Source organism: Dermacentor variabilis, chromosome 7, assembly GCF_050947875.1.
Source record: "Dermacentor variabilis isolate Ectoservices chromosome 7, ASM5094787v1, whole genome shotgun sequence".
Lineage (NCBI taxonomy): Eukaryota > Metazoa > Arthropoda > Arachnida > Ixodida > Ixodidae > Dermacentor > Dermacentor variabilis.
The window spans coordinates 64,679,847-64,699,576 of record NC_134574.1 but is presented as its reverse complement, the minus strand read 5'-3'; the positions used below and the strand labels follow the sequence as shown (position 1 = coordinate 64,699,576).

Here is a 19,730-nt window from a genome sequence, read left to right as displayed (position 1 = left end):
GAAAGACGACGGTTGTAGGAAGAGAGAGACAGGAAAAGGCGACTGCCGATTTCCCCCAGGTGGGACAGTCCGGCGGTGCCGTCTACGTGAAGCAGAGGCCAAAGAGGTGTGTTGCCTCCGCCGGGGGGGCCTCAAAGGTCCGAACACCCGGCATCGGCTCAAACTCCAGGATCCCCCTTTCCCCGGACACGGCTAAGCCGCGCACGGCTACACGCGGGAGGGTCCAACCCTCGTGTGCTCGGGTACGTGGTGTCGCAACACACCAAACGCGTGCTTGCGTAGACGCCCCTGCGGGTTATTTCTAGATAGTGGACCAGGCGACTGTTTACCATCTTTTCAAAAACATTGCATTAGCAGCTTGTAACTGCTATAGGCCTATAACTATTTGCCAAAGAAGGGCCCTTACCCTGTTTCAAAATAGGAATTATCATGGCCTCTTTCCAAGCAGAGGGAATGTGGCCAGTAGACCATATAGAATTGTAGAGACAAAGAACGGTTTTTTGTGATTCAGACGGCAGGTGTTTTAGCATTTCTTATAGGATGCGGTCAGAACCTGGGGCAGATTTGTTGCCGCTGTTTAATGCTGCCTGAAGCTCCGCCATGGAAAAGGTCTATTGTACGCCTCGCATTTTGTGCTTTTCCATTCTAACGGTTGTCTTTCTATTTACCTTTTGTACCTTTGGAATGTTTCAGAGTAGGGCGACGAGCTGCATACCTGTTCCAAATTTGCGCCAAGAAAGAATGAATGAATGAATGTGTGTGGTTTAGTGGCGCAATAGCCAGATATGGCCAAAGAGCGCCAAGACAGTGTTAGTGATTTCGCGGTGGAATGATGAATTCTGTGAAGATGTGACTTGGCTGTAATGTGGCCTAAGAATAGTCACTGTAAAGTGCGTAAAATCTACGTGCTATTATATTATGGCGATGACTAATGACGAATACTATGAACATTAGCATCCATTGTAGAAGAATGATGCAAAATAGAAAATATATAAGATGGTAAAATTACTTGGAGCACTGCTGCCTCGCCAGAGCCCTTGAAGCACAAGGGCCTAGAGGCATGTGCTTTGCGAAAGAGCTATCACAGCGGCATCCTCTGAAGAGAGGACCCGCTACGAACATGTGGGGCTAACAACATGCAAGACAACATCTTTCAGAAAACTTAGGACTGTGTTGGTGTTAAATAAAGGTTCTGGGCCGAGTAGCATTACGGGAGGTAGGGGGATGTGCTGCCGGTATGCTAAGGAAAAATGTTTCCTTCTTTCAGATTCGGCTGCCCGACACTCCAGAAGGACGTGGAGGACGGTCGACCTCTCCCTGAATCTACCGCAGGTTGGAGGATCATTTTCAGTGAGTAAGAAGTTATGCTTCCGAAATGTATGTCCTATTCTGAGGCGACAGAATAGGACATCTGTTCACCGTGATTTCGCGACGGAGAGCCAAGAACCTAACTGTGGCTTTATGACGAGCAGTTTGTAATTTACTTCTGCGTCCCACATACGTTTCCAGTGGTTTCGTAGTTTCCTTCTTAAGAAAGGCTTCAGGTCTGTGACAGGGACCGAATCAGTAGGATTAACTGCATGCAATGAAATTGATGTGGCCATCTGGTCCGCAAGAACGTTACCCTCGATGCCCCTATGTCCAGGCACCCAGCATATAATCACATGTTGGTTAGATATATATGCTTTACACAGTACGGAGTAGGGTTCAATAACTACCGAATTATCGCGGTTACAGAAAGACATCAAGGCCTTCACAACACTAAGGGAGTCCGTATATATAACTGAATTCTAGAGTTTTGATTTATTTATATGCTTTACGACCGACAGCAGTGCGTAGGCCTATGCCGTAAAGATACTAGTTTCCGCATGCAGTACATCGGTTTCCGAGAACGATGGACCGATGGCTGCATAGGACACCCCGTCGTGTGACTTTTATGCCTCTGTGTAGAACTCCGTACATGAGTGTTTGTGCTGGGGTTCCCGGAAATGCATTTGGATTTCATTTCTGAAGCGTGTTTTGTTAATTGTATGAAAGATATATCGCATTGTATCAGCTGCCACTCCCAAGGAGATAGCTGCTTGGCTGGACGCATTAGGCGAAGCTCGAGGAGTGGGACATGCATTTCATTACTAAGCTCCCTCACACGTAGCGAGAAAGGCTGTCTTACGGAGGGACGATTATGAAAGAGTGTAGCATATGTCATCTCGCTAACGGTATTAAAACACGGATGTTGAGGATTAGAGTGGACTTTCAGAAAATATGTTTGGCTGATGTATGTTCTGTGCAGATGAAGTGACCACTCATTTGATTCTACATATAAACTTTCTATGGGACTCGTTCTGAAAGCGCCAGTGGACAGTCGGATTCCTAGATGGTGGACTGGGTCTAGCATCTTTAGTGCGCTCGGGGCGGCAGAGTGATAAATCACGGCACCATAGTCTAGTCCTGATCGAATGAGGCTTTTATAGAGATTCATTAAACACTTCCTGTCACTCCCTCGTGTAGTCTGGGATAGAAGTTTCATAATGCTCATTGTTTTTAGACATTTTTCTTCAAGATGTTTAATGCGGGGGACGAAAGTGAGTCTGTAGTCAAGTATGACACCTAGAAATTTGTGTTCTTTGTTTACAGGTATCTGTTGTCCACGCAGTTCTATGCAAGAATCTGGGATAAGTCGTCTTTTTCTTGTAAAAAGAACACAAGAGCTTTTGTTAGGATTGATCTTAAATCCATTTCTGTCTGTCCACATTGACACTTTGTTCAGGGCATGCTGTACCTGTCTCTCGCAGACTGCGAGGTTACAATATTTGAAAGCTATTTGAATGTCGTCCACGTAGACAGAGTAAACGAAGGCCGAGGGTAATGAAGCACGAAGCGTGTTCATCTTCACGATAAAGAGCGAGTAGCTGAGCACGCCTCCTTGGGGTACACCCGTTTCTTGCGTAAAAGGACGTGAGAGTGCATTGCCGACTTTTACCCAGAAGGTACCATTGGACAGATAGCTTTCTATTATGTTAAGCATATTACCGTGGATGCCCATTTCTGACAGGTCTCTTAAGATTCCGTAACGCCACGTTGTGTCATAAGCATTTTCCACATCGAGAAGTATCGATAGGAAGAACTGCTTATGTATAAATGCGTCCCGAATATTCCCTTCAACACGTACGAGATGATCCGCTGTGGAGCGCCCTTCTCGGAAGCCGCACTGATAAGGATCAAGCATTTTGCTCTGTTCAAGGAAATGAATGGGTCGCCGATTTATCATTTTTTTAAACACCTTACAAATGCAATTTGTGAGGGCTATCGGGCGGTAACTTGCCACTGAGGAAGCATCTTTGCCTTGTTTAAAAACAGGGACCACAATGGCTTCCTTCCATGCGGTGGGAAGGCACCCTGCATCCCAGATGCTGTTGAAAAGTGTGAGCAGTGTATCTTGCGTGTCATTGTGTAAGTTTTTGAGCATTTCATACATGATTCTATCAGATCCTGGTGCGGAGCTCTTGCATGCGCTCAAGGCAGCTCTCAATTCGGCAATACTTAAATGACGGTTGTAAGGCTCATTCTCTTGACATTTTCTTGTTGATGGCTTACGTTCTTCTATTTGTTTATATTTCAGGAAGGATTGCGAATAATGACTTGAACTTGATACGCTCTCAAAGTGCTCCCCAAGCGAGTCTGACTGATCTTGCAGGGTATCGCCCTGTGCATTTAATAGAGGGAGTGAATATGTTTGTCGCCCTCTAATTCTATTTACCCTGTTCCAGACTTTGGCCTCATCTGTAAACGAGTTAATACTCGATAAATACTTCTGCCAGCTTTCTCTTCTGGCCTCTCGGCGGGTTCTCCTACCTTGGGACTTTACTTTTTTATAGTTGACAAGATTTTCTGCAGTGGGCGAAGCGCGTAGCAACCCCCACGCCTTGTTCCGATTCTTAAGGCGATCCTACATTCGCTGTTCCACCACGGTACACGTCATTTGCATGCCAGACCACTCACTTCGGATATGCATTTTGATGCGGCATCTATTATGAAGGCTATGAAGTACTCCACAGCAGCATCGATTTCTAAAGAAGACATGTCATCCCGTGATATACTAGTTAAGTTTCGGAATTTCTCCCAGTCTGCTGTGTCAATCTTCCACCTAGGAGCCTGTGGCGGATATTCATTTTCTGTAAGTGTTCTTAATAGTATGGGGAAGTGGTCGCTTCCGTAAGGATTGTTCGTAACTTCCCATTCGAGTTCAGGCAGTATGGACGCGGAAACTATGCTCAGATCAATTGAAGAAAAGGTATTGTACGCAAGACAGTAATAAGTGGCTTCCTTCTTATTCAGAAGGCACGCACCAGAAGAGAAAAGGAACTGTTCAACAAGACGACCTCGCGCATCTATACGAGAGTCGCCCCACAGGTAACTGTGCGCATTGAAGACGCCAAGAATAACGTAAAGTTCAGGCAATTCGTCTATAAAGGATTGGAATTCATGTTTCCTTAATTTGTAGTGTGGGGGTATGTAAAGAGAGCTAATGGTGGTGAGCTTGTTTAGGAGAACAGCTCGAATCGCCACGGCTTCAAGGGGCGTTTTTAGCTGTAAACGCTGACAGGAAATACTTTTCTGAATAAAAATGGCAACACCGCCTGATGATACAACAGCATCATCGTGATCTTTGCGGAACTTGACATACGGTCGGAGAAGGTTTGTGTGTTGTGGTTTTAAATGTGTTTCCTGTAGACACAGCACTTTTGGATTGTGTTTTTGGATAAGTTCTTGCACGTCATCAAGGTTCCTAAGAAGACCTCTGACGTTCCATTGAATAATTTGTGCATCCATTTTGAAAGTTGATTGGTGCTGTGTTTACGGAAACGGAGGTGATGCCTTAGCTTACAGAGCTCTTTCGAGGCCCTGTAACGGGGGTTCTGCCCTTTCTGGAGCGTTCGAGGGAGCCTCGCCGCTCCTTAGGCGCTTGGTGCGCCTTGAGGATAGGTGTAGTGTCCATTGCCTCTTGCGAGGCGCCGGAAACTTGCTCTTGTGAGCCAGAAGTTACAAGGGAGAGTCCTGCCTTCGAGGGCAAGACCCCTGCGCCCACCAGCCCGGAGGTCGATGGGGCATTCTGCGGGATTTGGCTGCACCGGCTGTTGCCAGCGCTGGAAGGGGCCCGGGTGGTTGCGGCAGCCTCGGCTGCGCCCACCTTCGGGGTCGTTGGTTCCCCTTGCTGTCTTGACGGAGCAGCGCTAGCTGCAACCGCCGCGGGGGCAGATGGCGTAACTGCCGACTCACTGCCTGTGGGTTGGACAGCCACCGGAGGCCGTTGTGACGCTGCCCCCTTACGCGCCACATCAGCAAAGCTGCTCTTACACAGGTATGACACCCGCCTACGTGCCTCCTTGAAAGATTTGTTTTCTTTGACTTTGATTGTCACAATCTCTTTTTCTCTTTTCCAGGATGGGCAGGCGCGCGAATATGCGGCATGCTCGCCATCACAGTTGACACAATGTGGAGTGTTCTGGCACGTTTCGGAGGAATGTTCATTGTCACTGCACTTGGCACAAGTCAGCCGGCCTCGACAGTTCTGTGAACTGTGACCGAAACGTTGGCACTTAAAGCATCTGAGAGGATTGGGAACGTATGGCCGAACACGAAGTTTGATATAACCAGCCTCGATGGACTCGGGAAGGACACTTGAGCCGAAAGTGAGTATCAGGTGTTTCGTCTTGATTTCTTTTCCATCTCTCCTCATCTTAATTCGTTTAACATTCATAACATTCTGGTCACTGAAGCCGTCCAAGAGTTCAGCCTCAGTGAGCTCCATCAAGTCATCGTCAGAGACAACACCACGGGTGGTGTTCATCGTGCGGTGCAGGGTTATAATTATTTGGGTTTCCCCAAATGACACTAGTGTTGACAATTTTTCATATTGTTTTTGATAGCGGAGCTCCAAGGGGAGATCACTGCTTGACATCCTCGACGCCTTATATCCAGAACCAAAGACTTCAGTCAGCGACTTCGGAACAAGGAAGGGTGAGATAGTTCTTACTGGTTTATCTGGTTTTGCAGAATGGATGACATGGAAACGCGGGAAGGATTCTTTTTGGCGGCCAAAAAATTGAAAGACTTCATCGGTTCACCCTCTTTTCTGAGGGCGATCCGGTAGTGGAGGGAAGGAAGTAGCCATGTGTGGACGTGTAGTTTTTGGCAGCAACGCCAGCCACCCACCATGGAGTCCAACAAGGGGACGCTGCAGGGCCTGAAAAACAGGCCCTGCAAACGCCAGCTGTACGTTGCCACTATAACCCAATATGACATAACCAAGGTTGGCTACTCACACAAGGTTAACCTTTGGTGCCAGGAAGGTCGGAAGTAATAAAGAAATGAGAAGGAGACAGGAAAGGTGGAAAGTAAGGAAAAGACGAAGGTTGCAGGGAGAGAGAGACAGGAAAAGGCAACTACCGATTTCCCCCGGGTGGCTCAGTCCGGGGGTGCCGTCTACGTGAAGCAGAGGCCAAAGAGGTGTGTTGCCTCCGCCGGGGGGCCTTAAAGGTTCGAACACCCGACATCGGCTCAACCCCCAAAATCCCCCTTTCCCCGGACACAGCTAAGCCGCGCACGGCTACACGTGGGAGGGTCCAACCCTCGTGTGCTCGGGTACGTGGTGTCGCAACACACCAAACGCCTGCTGACGCAGACGCCCCTGCGGGGTGTTCAGCGCTTCGACACGTTGGTCTGTTCCTGCCTGCTTAATGTGCCTACATCCAAAAGTCGGTAACTCAGCGGCGGCGAGAAGCCTGGAAATCAACGAATCGACGATAAGGGGGTGGAGGAAGCACCGCCAGAAGCTGTTCAATTGCAACAGTCATAGAAAAGGTTTTCGTGGGCTCAAGAAAAGCCACTTCCCGGATTTGGAGCATAGTCTTGCGGACTTCGTTGGTGAACAACGCTCCCGGCTTCTTGGTGTGAGCATTGAAATGCTTCAGTGCAAAGCACGCGAACTTGCACGAGACGTGGGCTTGGCGCCAAACCAATTCAAGGCATCGTGCAGCTGGATACAGAAGTTCACGCGAAGGGCCAGTTTTTCCCTTCGACGCACTACCTCGATTTGTCAGAAACTACCCGAGGACTTCGAGTCGAAACTTCTCGCGTTTCAGCGGTATGTCATTGATCTCCTCTACCAACATGCCACTTGGACACATCGGGAATGCGGACCAAACCACCGTGTACCTTGATATGCTTATGGTTAGGACAGTGCACAAGTCTGGCGAACACGAAGTTCGGATTAGAAGCAGTGGAAACGAAAAAAAATCAGATAACAGTTATGCTCGCATGTTTGGCTGATGGTCGCAAGCTCCCTTCCTTCGTAATTTTTTGCTGGAAGACTATCCCAAACGAAACAATTCCGAACAACGTTGTCGTACGCTGGCACGAAAGAGGCTAGATGGACTCGCAACGTCTCATAGATTGGATTTTCAGCGTTTGGGACCGAAGGCCAGGTGTATTGCTGCATGCAGAATCAATATTGGTGCTGGATTCTTTTCGAGGTCACTTCACACCCGGTGTGAAGGGAAAGCTGCAGCATGACTAAACGTATTTGGTTGTTATACCAGGTGGAATGACGCTCATTCTTCAGCTATTGGATGTATGCTTGAACGAGCCGTTCAAGGATCGCTTGCGGCAGCTGTATTGGGACTGGATCAAATGTGGATCTACCTCAACACCTGCACAGAGACTGAAACGCCCAAGTGCATCTACTGTTGCCCAGTGGGTTTCAGCTGCTTGGTACAGGCTGTCTCATAAAACAGTCTACTGCGCATTTAAGAAATCTTCTCTTTCAAATGCCTTCGACGGAACTGAGGACAATCTGCTGTAGGAAAGAACTAGTGACAAGGAGTAGTGCAGCTGTGATGACAGCGACATCAGTGGCGAGGACGAAGATTAGGCATAGTTTGCAGATACTTCTGCTCTTGACTTTCCTATAGTTTGCTCCCTGTGTTACATTCGTGTTCTATAGTTTTGGTTTCTTGCGTTACATTCACGTTTTTGCGTCTTTGGTGTTGCGCGTTCGCGAAGTCGACCCTCGAGTTACAATCATGTTCTTTTTTTCCACTTTCGCCCTCGCAAAGTCGACTCTCCATTACAATTGGGGTCGCGTTACATTCGGGTAAATACAGTATATTGAAACAATGATGTGGGGCTCCCGCACCGCGGGACGGCACGCGCAACGGCCGGCGCCATGGAAAACGACGAAGCGCGTAAGCGGCACGCTCTTCTTCTGGCCCGCGATTAAGAGAAGCGTCTATTTTGTAAGGCTCGTCTTCAATCTACGTTACATTTTTCTGGTGGAGGTGCGGGGTACATGCTACCACTCGCAGATCGAACGCCGTCTACAAGCCCAGTACGAAGTCCGGTCGAGCTGGCTCCTGTTCACGTATGGACGAGCCGTCGACTTCAAGGACTGCCACCTGAGCACGAGCCTCTACCCAATTGAGTCGGAAAGATGAGTACATCAGTTCCGTATTCTTCCTCAACGGCACCGACCGAGGTCGTCCTTAACCAGCCGCGAATCCCCACATCCTTCCATGGGGACACTTTCGAGGATGTTGAGGACTGGCTCGATCACTTTGAGCGTGTCGCAGAATTCAACGGCTGGACTCCAGAACGCAAGCTACGCAACGCCTACTTTGGCCTCGAGGACTATGCGCGGACATGGTTTGAGAACCGCGAGGCGACGTTATCGACATGGGACGAATTCCGACGCCAGCTAATCAGCACATACGCCAACGTCGATCGCAAGGAGCGAGCTGAATCAGCAGTTCAGGCGAGAGTACAGCGGCCGAACGAGAGCGTCGCAATGTTTGTCGAAGATATGTGCCGACTTTTCCGACGCGCGTATCCATCCATGCCGGAAGAAAGGAAGGTCAGGAACCTGATGCGTAGTGTCAAGCAAGAGTTATTTGGTGGCCTAATATACAACCAACCAAAGACCGTCGCAGTGTTTCTCGCGGAAGCCATATCAATGAAAAAGGCGCTGCAGCAACGAACAAGGCAGTACTACCGCGACGTGTCGACCCTATCGCGTGACCCCCTCGCTATACCCTTGGACAATACCGACACCTTGCGGGAGCTCATTAGGCTTGCTTTCCGAAAAGAGCTCCAAAAGCTTCAGGTGGCTCCGGTATCGGTACCGCGACTCGCTCTTGCTGAGGTTGTCCGGGAAGAAATCAGGCAGGCAGTACAAGTCCCGGAGCGAAGCGAGACACCACAGCCTCGCATGTCGTATGCGGAAGCTGCGCGAAGTTCATTGTCTCTGACTTTTCACGATGCGCGCGATGTCCCGGACTTTCATGGTGTGCGCGCCGTTGAACAAGCAACTGCCGACTTCAGGACTTGCCGCACGCCATTCATGGCTGAAACACGACCACCCTGCAAGAGCGACGTATGGCGCACTGCAGACCGGAGACCCTTGTGTTTTCAATGCGGCGAAGCCGATCACCTCTACAGGGCTTGTCCTTACTGCCGAGCTGGGCTCCGTGGATTTTCACTGAATGCACTGTGCCCACGCAATGGTGAACGCCCCGTCGAGATTGAAGTTTACCTCGCGGACGCCAGGAGCTCATTTGGCCCACGATTACGTGACCCCCGGTCACCGTTACCTGCCCGATACAGGTCTTCCAGCCCCGTCTTCACGCCGAGCGCAACAAGGCGTAGCTCACCCAGCCCTGCCGCCCGGGAAAACCGAGTCCAGCGACCTGCGGAGGTGAGGTCCCTGACGTTTCTAACACTGAAGATCCTCCACTACGACGACCGCGCAATGATGCAATTGAGACGCAGAGAAAGCAGTGTAGTTCGGTGTCAGTACCTCGCGAAGTACCAGTTACCATAGATGACCACGAAGTCACGGTGCTAATCGACACGGGTGCGGACACGTTTGTCATGAGCCAGAATCTTGCACGCACACTGAACAAAGTTTCGACGCAATGGACCGGAACTCAGACATGTGCTGCAGGAGGGCCCCTATAACTCCAATGGGGCGTGCACGGCACGAGTAACATTTGGGGCTTCACGTACATCGGCGACTTCGTCATTCTTCCTGAATGTTCAAAGGACCTTATAATCGGCATGGATTTCCTTCAGGCAAACGGTGCCATCATCGATCTACAAGAGTCCAGAGTAAGCTTCGCTACTACGCAAGCCAGAACAGTAATGACAACGACAGTGACATCGCGCTTCGCGTAGCTGACGATCACGTCACGTTGCCACCCAAGAGCAGCGTACTTACCCTTGTACGATGCGACATGGGAGACGACGCCGAAGGAATTGCTGAGGCCAACATCCCCCCTGCTTCTTGAGCGCCACATTTGCATAACCAGAGGGCTTCTTTAGGTGCGAAACTAATGTTCAGTTGTTTTGCTAACAAACTTTAGCAGAGAGTATCGGCATGTACCGCGAGGAACGACAATCGCATTTCTTCGTGAAATCGTTGATGTTACTGATATTGCCACATTGGAAATCACATCGTCTCAGCAATCTGAGTTACCCAGCCTAAAAGAACGGATTCACGTTAGCGCTGCTCTGCCAGACCATGACAAAGACCGTCTACCGAGTCTCATGAATGAATTTGCGGACTGTTTTTCAACGTCGTCCAAAGTACGGCGCACGTCCATCACAAAGCACCACATTCTTACGGACGAGTCTGCACATCCTGTTTGTCAGCATCCTTACAGAGTGTCTCCAGTGGAAAGGGAAGCGATCAAGCATCAGGCGAAAGAGATGCTCCAAGACAACGTGATCCAGCCATCCACAAGCCCGTGGGCCTCCCCTGTAGTGTTAGTCAGAAAGAAAGATAACACTACGGTTCTGTGTAGATTACAGAAAGTTGAACAGTGTCACCAAGCGCAATGTTTATCCATTGCCCCGCATCGACGACGCATTGGATCGTCTAAAACATGCCAAGCTTTTTTTCTTCGTTGGACCTTAAATCATGGTATTGGCAAATCGATGTTGATGAACAGGATTGTGAAAAAACAGCGTTTGTGATACTTGACGGGCTTTATGAGTTCAAGGTTCTCCCCTTCAGTCTCTCTTCCGCACCTGCCACAATTCAGCGGATGATGGATACCGTGTTTGCTGAACTCAAATGGCAAACCTGACTGGTATACTTGGACGACGTCGTCGTGTTCTTGAACACGTTTGACTAACATCTAGCACGACTCAAGAGTGTCCTCGCTGCGATCTGTACTGCTGGCCTCATCATCAAGCCTGCGAAATGCTACTTCGGGTTCCAGGAGCTCAAATTTCTTGGCCACGTCGTTGGTCCTAAAGGCGTCCGACCAGACCCCGACAAGTTAGCTGCGGTCACCGAGTTTTCGCCACCCACAGACAAGAAGGCTGTCCAACGAAGCCTTGGTTTGTGCGCATATTATAGGTGCTTTGTCGAGGGATTGTCGAGAATTCCTGAGCCTTTGACACGGCTTACACGCGACGATGTGCATTTCAAGCAGCAGTTGTTCAATGAATTGCGCCAGCGTTTGCAAGCGGCCCCGATACTTGCTCATTTCGACGAAGACGCTGACACTGAAATCTATACTGACGCCAGCAATGCGGGTCTCGGTGCCATTCTTGTGCAGTGGCAAGGTGGTGCGGAACGCCCCATTGTATATGCAAGCCGCAGTCTCACCAAGGCTGAGAAGAGCTACTCAACCACTGAAAAAGAATGATTAGCGGTTGTGTGGGCAATTGGTAAATTCCGACCCTACTTGTACGGTAGACCCTTTAAGGCTGTCAGCGATCACCACGCCCTGTGCTGGCTTGGCAAGCTCAAGGATCCTTCAGGCAGACTAGTCCGTTGGAGCCTGCGCTTACAAGAGTACGACATAACAGATGTCTACCGGTCTGGGAGGAAGCACAGCGACGCTGACTGTTTGGTACGTGCACCGCTCCCTACGACGTCATCGGACCCTGACCATGACTTGCCATTTGTCAGCATAATTGACGCCAATAAAGATGGCTGAGCACCAGTGCGCTGACCCTGAGCTGCTGCTGCTGACCGAGCACCTTCAAGGAGTTGAAGGTGTTTTACCCCGCTCGCTCGTGCGCGGATTATCATCGTACTACTTGCAAAACATGCTTTACAGGAAAAACTGTGGACGCGGTCCCAATACATACCTCCTTGCCGTGCCGTCGGCGCTGCGCCAAGACATTTTGCAAGCCTGCCATGATGAGCCATGCGCGGTACACCTAGGATTCGCTAAAACATTAGCAAGGATACGACAGAAGTATTACTGGCCCCGGCTTTATTCTTCTGTGAAACGGTACGTGAAGACCTGCCGCGATTGTCAGCGCCGCAAGAAACCACCAGTTAAACCGGCTGGCTTTCTCCACCCTGTGGAACCTCTTCAAGCACCGTTCCAACAAATAGGAGTGGATCTACTTGGGCCACTACCAGTTACCTCTTTGCGCAACAAATGGATAGTCGTCGCTACCGTCTACTTAACCCGGTACGTCAAAACCGAAGCTATTCCGCAAGCAAACTCGTATGAAATGGTCAAGTCCTTTGTACGCCACATCATCCTACGACATGGTGCACCGTTTGTTGTCATCACCTACCGCAGTACAGCATTTACAGCCGAACTTATGCAGGACATCCTCCAGCTGATGCATTTCTCTCACCGCAAGAGCACTGCATATCACCCTCAAACCAATGGATTAACGGAACGTCTGAAGAGAACGCTGGCTGATATGCTCTCCATGTATATCGACGTAGAGCACAAGACATGAGACGAGATCTTACCCTATGTGACCTTCGCGTATAACACTGCTGTACAGGAGACTACACAGTATACGCCGTTCGAGCTTGTATACGGGCGCCACGTCACGTCCACACTTGACGCCATGCCCCTGATAATAGCCCGACCAGCGAACACGTAGAAGAGTTCGTACAAAGAGCTGAAGAAGCCCAATAGCTTGCTCGGCATCGTATCCAGAGCCAACAGCATGCAGACACCCTTCGGGACAATCAGGGTCGACGCGACGTCCATCACAATGCCGGTGCCTTTGTATGGGTCTGGACGCCCATCCGTTGCTGTGGACTCTCGGAAAAGTTGCTCCGCCGGTATTTCCGCCCCTACAAGGTTACACGCCGCCTCAGTGGCGTTACCTACGAAGCCGTCCCCTGCAGTTCTGACCCCGGTTCGCCCCGTCGTCGTCCTCGCGCTGAAGTTGTTCATGTAGTTCGCATTAAACTCTACTATGCGCGTACGTGAACGCCGAGATGCACCTGAGGAGCTCCATTTCTTGTCGTCGCTGAAAGGACTTTTTCATGCGACCAAGAGGGTCGCTTTTTCTCTACCCTACCAGCATGGGCAACTCGGTCTCGAGGGACACCACCCCAGACCTCACGTTCGTTCTCAACACCGAGGGGGCCACCTGGCATAATACCGGCGACGGCCTCGGCAGCGACCATTACATTGTGGAAACGTCAATAGCAATCGCCTTGAAACCACTACGAAAGTGGATATACACGGATTGGGATGCGTTTAGACAGATAAGAAAGGAACGTACCGACAAGCCCGCCACACTAGAACAGTGGACGCAAGAACTAAAGGAGGACGCCCGCAACGCGACCAAGGAAATAGAAACAGATGTCCAGACAATCGGGATGGACGCTAAGCTTGCTCACATGCTGGAAGCGAAAAGATCCATACTGCAGAGATGGCGTACCCAGAGACTCAATCGAAGACTTAGGAAAAAGATTGCACTACTGAACAAGGACGTTGAGGACCACTGTGTGGTACTCTCCAACCAACAATGGGACGAAGTATGTGCAAGGGCCGATAGAGGCATGACATATGGAAAAACTTGGAACCTACTCAAACACCTTCTTAACAAAGGTCAAACCAGGAGCTCCCAGACCAAAGCGGCTGACAAGATAGCGAAACGTGAACTCAAAAACTTCAACGAGCAGGAATTTATGGCAAGACATGCCGAAAGATACATGCCACTCTCGAGCAGCCACGAAAACGAGGCCGAGGCATCCGGTTCCCCGTACACGGGAGCGGACAACCCCGACCTCGATGAACCCTTCACCCTGGAAGAAATCAGGACCGTCCTTCAAAACTTGAATGGCACATCGGCCCCAGGTCCGGACGGTATTAGTAACAAGGCCCTTCGTAACTTGGATGAAGACTCAGTCCGGTTCCTAGCGGATCAAATCAATCAGGTCTGGGCTTCCGGCAGGGTCCCACCGGAATGGAAGAACGCCACCACGGTTCTCATTCCATAGCCCAACAAGCCCTCGGGCGTCGAGAACCTCAGACCCATATCACTGACGTCGTGCGTGGGTAAGGCGGCGGAACACGCCATTCAAAACAGAATCTCCAGATTCCTTGAAACCAAGGGACTGTTACCACAGACCCTCATCGGATTTAGACCCGGTCTATCAACTCAAGACACCATGATTTTAATCAAGCACCAATTCATTGATGACCCCATTAGAAACGCCAAGGGCATTCTTGTGTTGGATCTAGAGGAAGCGTTCGATAACCTCTCTCACCAATACATTGTGGACACCATTTCCGAACTCAACCTTGGAGCTAGGTTCCACTCGTACGTCAAGTCATTCTTAGATAACAGGACGGCTACGCTCCGATTTGCCGACCTCTCCACGGAGACACTCTCGCTGGGGAGCAGGGGCACCCCCCAAGGCTCGGTCATCTCCCCTATGCTTTTCAACCTTGCCATGGCGGGACTTGCTGAGAAAGTAGGGCAGATCCACGGGCTCGAGCATACCATATACGCAGATGACATCACCATGTGGGTGTCCAAAGGAACCCCGGGCATGGTGCAGGACATCTTGCAAGAAGCAGTGAACGCCATAGAAGAATTTCTAATTCCGACAGGACTCAGATGCTCGCCTACCAAGTCGGAGCTGCTCGTACGCAGACACACACAGAAAGGCCGCAGGCCATACTCGTCAGACTTCGATTATAATCAAGAAATTATCGTACGAACCACTTCGGGACATGCCATACCGTGCGTCGGCAAAATCAGAGTCCTGCGTATGATCGTAGAGACTAAAGACGTCAATGCCTCTACGGTTCAGAAGCTCATCATCAAAACCAACAACGCTATTGGGCTCATCAGAAGAATTGCCAATAGACACAGGGGCCTCAAGGAACATAATCTCATCAAACTCATACACGCGTTCGTCACCTGTCACTTCGCATACGTTGCGGCAATACTCAATTGGACACGATCCGAAAGAGACAGACTGAATGCCCAAATCAGAAACGTCACCAAGCAAGCCCTCGGCATTCCAACCAGCACCAGCAACGAGAAGCTGGGGCACCTGGGCATGCACAACACCCTGGAAGAAATCGCCGAAGCCCAGCAGCGCGCCCAGCTTGCTAGGCTTTCGACGACGCCTCAGGGGCGCACGATCCTAGAGAAGCTGGGCTTTGCACAAGGAGACATAGAAAAAGACTTTGCGGACCTCCCACGGGACATCCGCGCCAGGATCACGGTCCGCCCTATACCCATAAACGTACACCACAAAAACAACAGGGGCAGACGACAAGAGAGAGGACAATTCCTTCTTAACCAAGCTTTGGCGAACCGTGAACGCTCAGCTTTTGTGGACGCGGCGGCATACACGGGAAACAAAGCTTTCGCAGTGGCGGTTGTGGACGGCCGCGGATCCACAAGATATGCAGCCACGGTAATTGCAAGGAAGCCTAAACAGGCCGAACAGGTTGCGATCGCTGTTGCACTCACCTACGACAATCTTTCCCATATCTACAGCGACTCCATAGCCGCTATCAGAGCTTTCCAAAAGGGCACGGTCTGCGCACAGGCTCTCAAAATTGCTTCAAAGAATGAGATTAAGAACCACTTCATATACTGGTTCCCGGCACACTTAGGACCAAAGATCGGCGACGTCCCCAACCTTAATGAGGCGGCACACGAGGCTGCGCGCGCGCTTACAGACCGCGCGGCTTCACCCGACCACTCGGAGAATAAGGACGCGCCCACTACATACAATGAAATCACTAAACACTACTACCTACAACGCAGACAATATAGCGCGCCACACCGCACGCTCACTCGAGCTCAAGCTCAACTCAGAATGCTACAAACAGACACATACCCCACTCAAAACAGATTACACCATTACATGCCCGAGCTCTACGACAAGTCTTATTGCACCAATTGCAATACATCCCTTAACGTTTATCATTTGCTCTGGCCGTGCTCGCAAGCTCACGTAAACTACGAACAGGACAAGCGCAAGTTTGAAGCAGCAATCCGGAGCGAAGAACTCGCTCCCCAACTCTGGGCCGTCCAGCAGGTCCACGACGCCGCCAGGAAACTCAACCTCCCGGTTCCGTCGTGGGAGACGCCCACTCCATGAGAGCCCAAAGCTCTCGTGGCCTGCAGGACCTGAATAAAGTTGATTTCCTTTCTTCCTTTTCGCATGGGTGGCAATTGACACAATGATTTGGGGCTCCTGCACCGCGGGACGGCGTGCGCTACGGCCGGCGCCATGGAAGACGACGAAGCGCGTAAGCGGCACGCTCTTCTTCTGGCCCACCATTAAAGAGAAGCGTCTATTTTGTAAGGCTCGTCTTCAATCTATGTTACAATATATAGGCTGGCGATGCAGGCGGTGAAATTAGAAATGCAGTCATGGGTAGAAAGTAATAGAATACTCAGAGAACTTTAGAACGGGTTCAGAAGTGGTAGGTGCTTAGATAGCCTGTTCGTGCTTATCCAGTGCATAGAAATAGCTAAGGCGGAAAATAGACCTCTGTATTTAGCCTTCCTGGACATAAGCGGCGCATACGACAATGTGAATAGGGGACTCCTGTGAAACATATTAAAAGATGAAGGTATCGGTCATGAGGTAGTTGATCTTCTACAGGAAATATATTGAGAAAATAATGTCGAAATAACATGGGAAGGAATTAAGAGTACGACAACTGTCGAGGTACACAAACGATTAAGGCAAGGTTGCCCTCTACCACCGCTGCTGTTCATGCTTTATATGATAAGTATGGAAAGAAGGCTACAAGGAAGCAATCTAGGGTATAATCTGTCGTACAGATTAGACAGAAAGGTTGTTAAGCAAAGACTACCGGGTTTAATGTATGCGGACAATATTGTACTGTTAGCAGATAGTCAGGAAGATTTTTTGTAAACTGGTTAATTATTGCACAGACGAAGGAGACAGTCTAGGTTTCGGTTTTAGCGCAGCTAAGTCCGGCGGGATGTTTTTCAACGATACAACTGATCAGGAGCTTATGATACAACGCCATGAAATACCCTGAGTGGCCGAATACAATTATCTCTGGGTATGGATAAACAAAGGGCAGATGTACACGGAAAAGCACGAACAGTCTCTCATAGCAAAAGGGCGAAGAGATGCCTGGATAATGAAACATAGGGCATTGGGGGGTACAACAGTTATGAAGTACTGAGGGGTATTTCGACAGGAGTGATGGTGCTGGGGCTTACTTTCGGGAATTCGGTCCTTTGCTTAAGAGCAGTAGTTCAGTCAAGACTAGAAGTAAATCAGAGAGCTGTTGGAAGATTAGCAATAGGTGCCCACAGAAAAACCACAAACGAAGCCCTACAGGGGTATATGGGCTGGGCATCGTTCGAAGCACGGGAAGCTCAGAGTAATATCCTATACGAAAAACGCCTGAGGAAATTGGACTATAACAGGTGGGCAGCTAAGGTATTTAAATGCCTATACAGAAAGAGCATTGACTCATAATGGCGGAAAAGAACTAGGAAGCTAAACAGTAAGTATGCCATACACGAGGACAGAGAAAGACAGAGCATTAGACGACAGTTTAAGAACGCGTAAGGTAAAAATTGGATTATTAAATGGAAAAGAAGCATAGTGTTGAACTATATCGATACTGGAAACAGCTGATCAGGAAGGAAGCGTTTTATGATAACTCAACAGGCAGTGCCCTACTCTTTGAAGCTAGGTCAGGATGTCTTGTAACGCACAGCTATAAAAAGAAACATAACGAACAGAAAGACACGTGTACTGTGTGTAGTAAATCTGTAGAAACAATAGAACACCTCATACTAAAATGTGATGGTATCCATCCCGATGTCTATGCGGGCACAGTCACGCTTACCGAGGCCCTAGGGTTTAGAGATAACAATAGTCATATATAAATAAATATGCAGTGGAAATCAGCAAAAAGTGATTGGAAGATTGGTGGCTCAAAAGCAGACAGGTGACATAAGTTTAAAAGTGTAGGAAGAAGTATTTAAAGAAAATGGCAAATTTTAATACCTTACAACACAGTTAAACAAAATAAGAAGCTGAGCATGGTGGCAACTGCCATCACGCCGTTTCAAAGGGGACGCTCCTACCTTCCCTCCATCCATCCATCCATCCATCCATCATGTCAGCTGACGCATGCACCTGTATATATATGCACATCAAGGACTATGTAATGCAGGTTCTTGTGTTCAAAGGTTCTGACGGTTCCCTCAGAGAACCTGATTGAAGACAAAGCCGTTGGTTTGAAAAACACACACACAAACTTTTAATCAAACTAGGAAGAGACAAAGTAAATAGAAGGAAATAGAAAACATGCATAATATAAACACTCAAACAGACATCGCGGTAAGGAACACACTGAGGGCTATGGTGGCGTTTACCAGTGCGCGAGTCCGGGCTGACTACGATGGCAGGGACGCATAACAGTCTCGATGTGGAGACGCGGCGACAAGTTGATGAAAGAAGTTGCGCGGGTCTCACCAAAGGTCAGGGTGTTGACCCGTTGATCAGGTGACCAGGGCACCCTTGCTCTGGCTTGGAGATAGAAGGCAGGCGGCTTGGCGGCACGAGCACACGGTGGCGGCATTCTGGCCGGGCAGCTGGGCGTATAACTCGGGCCCGCAGCCCGACTGCTCTCATCCTGCCCACGGGCGCAGAAGCTCGCCGGCCTTGGGCAGCTTTCGGTACGATCGGGTAGAGCGGCGACGCACAGGAACAGGTTGGCAGGAGGCCCCGGTCGGGTGAAGTCCTGTTGGCTTGGGTCCGGAACCCGACGACCCGTCTTCAAGTCCCGGTCCGGTGGCCGACCTTCCCCTGGCGTCGCTTCCTGGAACTCTCCCGGCGTCTCCCCCTTCTGCCAGCGCGCCTCGCTTTTTCTTCCTCTCTGGCCGATTAGTCGTTTTCTGATTGGCTGTTTGACGCTCCTTGGTTTCTCCTAATTGGTTGGAATTTTTCTCTTGTTTTCTTTTCTTGCGCCGCGCGTTCACGTGCAAGACGCTCTTCGGCGTTGTCGTTTTCTCTCCAGCACGGAATTCGCCTCGGCGCGCGCACTCCCTGTCGTCTGCTTCTGTCCTTCCTGACTACCGCACCATGTCGCGCACTACACACATCACATAAGCCCCTTATTACAAAGTTTTTCTGATGAAAAACTGCCGCTCAGTGCGCGACATAGTTCACGTATGCTCGGAATGCTCAGTCATGGTCCGTCCACGAGATTGCACTGCAAGATTCCATGGAACAGTTCACTGAGCATGCAGACCAAAACATTACAGGAAAACACTAATCCAAGGAAGCCACAAGTGAAGAAAGGAAAATGGTAGTGTCAAAGGCTAATAGCAGGGCAATACGATGACCCCACCTTGCTAGGGTACCAGTAGGATCAACAAGCGTCGGGTTGTAGTCCCCCCTATATTCTACTCATGTAGTCCGCCCCAACATT

General features: G+C 49.8%; 1 protein-coding gene across 1 annotated transcript in view; it reads right to left on the bottom strand.

Moving 5' to 3' along the window:
* The window catches only part of LOC142586817 (putative phospholipase B-like 2), a 270,042-nt gene extending 250,744 nt beyond the window's left edge, over nucleotides 1–19,298 (bottom strand). The window contains exon 1 of the mRNA XM_075697683.1: nucleotides 18,773–19,298. The gene's annotated coding sequence lies outside the window, so the exon portion shown is untranslated. The remainder of the gene's footprint in view (nucleotides 1–18,772) is intronic.
* Between the last annotated feature and the right edge of the window lie 432 nt (nucleotides 19,299–19,730).